We start from the raw sequence: 5,924 nt of genomic DNA on the forward strand, positions 1-5,924 counted from the left end.
TTAAATTAAGCCTCCAAAGCACTCATCTGGGGGTGGGGTGTATGTGAAAATCATTTCACACAGCAATTAACAAGAACAAAGTCTTTCCGAATGAGGCGGCATAATATCAGATGAAAGGAATCACTTTGGCATGTGGTTGAGGGAACTCCCATACGGCTAATGGTCAAAAACAGGGTTGCATATAACAACTAGATCTTTAGGGCTGCCTCAGGACTCTGACCTTGTGAATGGAAGACTATAAAAGGATGTCATACACAGCTCTGTTCCAACAGCGTCTGCCGCCAATCTTTGTCTCCGGCTTCGCAGATTCGGCTTCTTCGGCTGCTGGTGGTATGAACCCTTTTTAACTGAATCTCTTGGGGGAAGAATGTCTCTCTTTCAAATGTTAATAGTTTGGACTTGTTTTAAGTTGGGATTGTTGGGCTGCTTGAGACTGTTAGCATCTTGAGTTTCTGTGGGTAATTAGCTGAAATAGACATTTTCACGAGGAAGGCAGGTGGCATTGTGGTCTAAACCACAGAGCCTAGGGCTTGCTGATCAGAAAGTTGGGGGTTCGAATCCCCGTGACGGGGTGAGCTCCCGTTGCTCGGTCCCTGCTCCTGCCAACCTTGCAGTTTGAAAGCATGTCAAAGTGCAAGTACAGTGGTACCTCGGGTTGAGAACTTAATTCGTTCTGGAGGTCCGTTATTAACCTAAAACTGTTCTTAACCTGAGGTACCACTTTAGTTAATGGGGTCTCCTGCTGCTGCTGCTGCACAATTTCTGTTCACATCCTGAAGCAAAGTTCTTGACCCGAGGTACTATTTCTGGGTTAGCAGAGTCTGTATCCTGAAGCGTCTGTAACCTGAAGCACCTGTAACCCAAGGTTACCATTGTAGATAAATAGGTACCGCTCCGGCAGGAAGGTAAACGGCATTTCCGTGTGCTGCTCTGCTTCACCAGAAGTGGCTTAGTCCTGCTGGCCACATGACCCGGAAGCTGTATGCCGGCTCCCACGGCCAGTAAAGCAAGATGAGCGCCGCAACTCCAGAGTCGTCTGTGACTGGACCTAATGGTCAGGGGTCCCTTTACCCTTTACCTTAGGCATTTTCACAGTCAAGATGGAGATGTGTGTCCACAGATTTTGTCCAAAACCAAAGAAATTAGATTTTAAAGTTGATTACAGAGGCCTACCCTTCCCCCTCAAAGGTAAATATTTTTTGTTCAAATAATAAGTAGCTCAGTGTTGAACCACAACACTTGCCACCACCACCAGTGCCAGAACGATTGAGCTGCAGCGATCTGACAGGTGACACACGTCACCACGAATGCCCCTTTTTACTGTGATTGCGTGCTTTCATTTTATTGCAAGCAAAAGTAAAAATGGGTGGTGAGGAAGGTGTCTGTCATCTGAGGCTAAAAAATAAAAAAATGGCCCCAGGAAACCTATCAGGTCAACCCATGTACCTTCATATTCTCACACTTTGTGTTGGCTTTCCTAGATCTATGTCTCAGATAGAATTTGGAATGAGACTCTTCAAACATCCCTGCTGGTCTCACTGCAAAGGTCTCTCACTCACCCCTTGCCCACCTGCATGGTTGCGCCCCTCAAAATTGTGCACCTAGGGTCGCTGCCTCATTGTTTCCCCCTCTGTCCAGCTCATGAAAGGTAGTTCACGCATCCTTTGTGAAATATACTCGGAGTTGAGAGTGGATTTCATGTTCTTTATTCAGCTTGTAGTGGTGAGGAGGAATGGAAGTTCCCCCAGAACGTCTGCCTTATATACATTATTTACACAATGGGCTCCACGCAATTGGCTAATTCTGGGATTCTCCTGTAGGCCAATCAGGTTGCGGATTCCCTTCCACCTGGAGCTGGATTGGGTGGCTCCTGTGGACCAATCAGACTGCTGCATTCTGAATCCTATTGTTCTAGGACCAATCAGACTGTTGCCTTTTGGATCCTATTCAACTTAGTACATATTCAGTACCTAGTATTCTTGCCTTGTTGTACTACCTGTGGGTGAGGAACGGAGTCCTCATTCTCCCTGCGGGGGGCGGGGGGCGGGGAGCAGGTGGGAAGATGATGGATGGAGCCCCAATGAGATCCCCACTTCTGTTTTCCCCCTCCCCTTAAGTGTTTGCAATGGCCTCTCTTCTCAACGTTGCAGAAGGCAAGTGAAAATGGGGTATCTATACAAAAGTGAAATTTCTGGCAGCTGTATATTATAATTTAATCTATCCAATTTTAATGCTTTCAAAAGTATTTCCCCACAATGCCTTTAACTGTACAATTAAGATCATAATTTAAAGAGGGCCTTTATAGACACCAGCATTTGCCTGCTTAAATTTTAACATAATGTGTTCTACCCCACATTATTTCAGGTTCATGGCCTCCCTTTCAGGGAAGATCAACGTCCCCGTACACATAGCCTATTTCTCTCCACATGATGTGTATTCTATAAACTTTATGCTCGACTTGCTCAACCCTGGCATAACAATGCGTAAGTCCTCATAGTGCCCTCAGTCCCAACGGCAATGCTAGACAGTGAGATGTTCAAATAAAGGTTCCGGTCCACTGTAATAAGACAGGTTCAAAGTCAAACCATAAGGTCAGGTTCCCTCCTCTGCAGAAGAGTCAAGGTTGGGATCCTAGGATCAGCCCCCAAATCACAGGCCAGTGGAGGTCCCAAAGCAGACTTCTCTCAAACCCAAGGAGTCCCATGATCTGGTCAACCAGTCAACTGGGCTGTGTTCTCGCACCTACCTCTGAAAGTGTTCCCAATGCCTGAGAGCCCACCATGTTCACCCAGATGGGGTGTGCTGGTCCCATGGGTTGCCCAAAAGGCGAGGTCCAAGTCCGTTCTGTGGTCAGAGGTGCAACGTGGAGGCAATCCATAGCAGCTGAAGCTGGGTGCAGGGCAGGGAGTCGGGTGAAGTCAGGAACAGGCATGCAAGCAGGGAGCCAGGGCAGGTCAGGAGCTAGGGCAGGAAAGCAGGACAGGGTTCAGGCAGGAACTAGCATCCAACAATGTTGCTCCCTCAACTTGGGACTGGGGCTGGCCAGCTTTTATCTGCCCCGAGGCATAGGGCGGCCGCAATCCACAGGTGACTCGCCTCTCCTGGCCTGGAGGCGAGCACTCCTTCTGCGAGAACTTAGTTCCCTCTGCCTCTCTGCCCTGAGCCTCTGCAGCTCAGGAGAGGCTGGAGGGTTACCAGACCCAGAGGCAACCTCAGCTTCCCCTGACGGGGCTGAGAGTGGAGCACCTGCAGGCAATGGGTCCTCCATCACCTCAGGAGCCAGAGGAGACTCAGCTGGTGCCTGCACCTGAGGATCCAGCACAGGTAAGGACCCTTCGGGCTCATGCCCCAGCCCCAGCTCAGCTGGTTCTGGAGGCGGGGAACCCTGTGCAGGCTGGGATCCCTCAGGTTCAGCATCCAAGTGTGAATCCCAGGCCATCACCTGGGGCCACCTTTGGTTCTGATGATGTGTCGACTTTCCCTGGTTCCCATGAACTGGTGGCTGCCCTTTCAGCATCTTCTGAAGTCCCTTGAGTGCCTCCCACCCCCAACCTCCCCTTCCCCATCTTCAACTTGTCCTAGTGTATACCAATCATAGCTACATCCCTCGCCGGGATCCCCTTCCCCTTCCCTGGTGCCCTGCCAGTTCATGACTTCCAATATGTTTCTGAGCACAATTCAAAGTGTTGGTGCTGACCTTTAAAGCCCTAAATGGCCTCAGCCCAGTATACCTGAAGGAGCATCTCCACCCCCATCATCCAGCCCGGACACTGAGGTCCAGCTCCGAGGGCCTTCTGGCGGTTCCCTCACTGCGAGAAGCCAAGTTACAGGGAAACAGGCAGAGGGCCTTCTCGGTAGTGGTGCCGGCCCTGTGGAGCGCCCTCCCAGCAGATGTCAAGGCAATAAACTATTTTACTTTTAAAATACAACTGAAGGCGGCCCTGTTTAGGGAAGTCTTTAATGTCTGACTCTTTATTGTTTTTAATATTCGGTTGGAAGCCATGCAGAGTGGCTGGGGAAACTAAACCAGATGGACAGGGTATTATTATTATTATTATTATTATTATTATTATTATTATTATATGTGGTAGTACAGTAGTCCACAACAGCATCCCCACGCAGGTATCTGGAGGGCTCCCTGGTTCCACCCTTCTTGGTCCATTGCCTGAAATGTTGTGCTGACAGCTTTCTTACTGAGATAAGGATGAGCTTGTCCCTTTTTTGAATGGGAACATGATCCGAAGAGAAAGGGGGGGGGATGGTACGTGAAGTGCACATATTGGAGTAACAGCTGTTGAGTGTATGGGCCCAGGTGTCAGAAATGCAGAGAGCCATTTCTTCCAGACAAGTCCAATTTGATTGGATCAAGGATCTCTCTCTCAACATCTCAGCCACTCCGCCTTCACCTCACTGCCCAATGTTCCTTTCTGTTTTTATGCTCTCTCTCTTAGATTTGTACCTTTTTGCTTCCTTTCTATCCAGGCGACCCTGAATAATAGAAGCTTGCCACCCATTGATGGATCTCTGGACATTCTTCAGGCCTGAAACAGTTACGATGCTGCCCGTTTCCCAAGAAGCTCTGCTTTTCCCAGTGTACCTTTAACCAGTCATTAATATTTTGCTCATTTACACTGCGGTGTATTCTTTCCCTTTCTGAAGTTGCTTATTGTATGGGTTTTTTCATGCCACTGTCCCCCACCCCATCCAATAAATCTAACTTATCAGCTTCACAATTAAAGTGATATGGTTCTACAGAGTTTTCATTTCATATTCTCACTTGCAGCTTTCAGGCTGAGTCACAACAACAACAGCAGCAGCAGCAAGAACAACAGCAAAGTTTGTTCTGGGTATAAGCTTTTGCGTGTCAAGGTCCCCAAGCCACCCCTCAAATAACTCACAACTCACACATAAATTTTTGTTTAAGGTTTTTGGCATAATTTTGACCACAACTTTATTAAAATACATATCTGTGAGTGGTTGCTTAGGCATTGGTTAAGACTATCTGTGTCCCCCCCCCCCCCCTGGCCTGGGGACAGAACTGACATCCGAACTCCATCAGATGCCAGTAAGGGAAAACAATATTGGGGAGCAATGGAGCTGAGTCACAGGCCCTCAGTGCTCACCCGCATGACAGGCATAGCAAGGTCAAGCAAACCCTCCAAACTCAGGGCGGGTGGGCGGGTGATCCGGCTCACGCAGCGAAAGAGAAAGCACCAAGCTGCTTGCTTGGAATTTAAACAGTTCAGTCCCTCCCACCAAATTTGCAACAAGTAAATTCCCCCAGCAACACAGCCATCCAATTAAATGCCAGGGTGATATTTTATCACCCTACCTGGCAACAGAGGGGTGACTCAGCGGACCCCACCGCAACACGTGCTCTCATTTAGAGAGAACACGCTTTGTGTGCATGCATACTTCTTCAAATACACTGAAACACAAGTCACCAGACCCTGATATATAGTGGGAGAAAAACCCCACCCCACCCTCCCACTATATATAAGGGTCTGGTGCACGTGAAAGCTTATACCCAGAAAGCGTGTCCTCCCTAAAAGAGGGCATGTGTTGCGGTGAGACCTGGAGGCTGACCTTCTTGTTGTGGGTGGGTATTTTGGACAGCCACAACACCCGACTGGTAGGTCCCTCGTTGCTGGGTTTAGTCTGGCCAATGGTGTGCTGTCTCAACGGATCGAGGGACCTATATATACCTATGCACGTGACCCAGAGCTTCCTCTTTTGGCTCGTGCATCGGCACACCCACCCACCTCTCCCTATATTTAGGGCATTTTGCAATTGACCTTGCTATGCCGCCGTGTGTCGTCTGTCATTGGGACAGGGGCACGGCAGGAATTTTCCCCACTTGGCTGATGGCTGTTGCCATTTGGGTTTCACCTGCTGCGTAGCAGCGTCGTCACAACTTGTAAGGT

General features: G+C 48.9%; 1 long non-coding RNA gene across 1 annotated transcript; it reads left to right on the plus strand.

Moving 5' to 3' along the window:
• Nucleotides 1-206: 206 nt before the first annotated feature.
• LOC310833540 lies at nucleotides 207-4,742 on the plus strand. Its single transcript, XR_014558767.1, has 3 exons — nucleotides 207-330; nucleotides 2,365-2,483; nucleotides 4,483-4,742. It is a non-coding gene; the product is annotated as an uncharacterized lncRNA (long non-coding RNA).
• Nucleotides 4,743-5,924: the final 1,182 nt, after the last annotated feature.

The sequence above is a fragment of the Podarcis gaigeae genome, assembly GCF_964106915.1.
Source record: "Podarcis gaigeae genome assembly, chromosome: 16".
In the NCBI taxonomy this organism is placed as follows: domain Eukaryota; kingdom Metazoa; phylum Chordata; class Lepidosauria; order Squamata; family Lacertidae; genus Podarcis; species Podarcis gaigeae.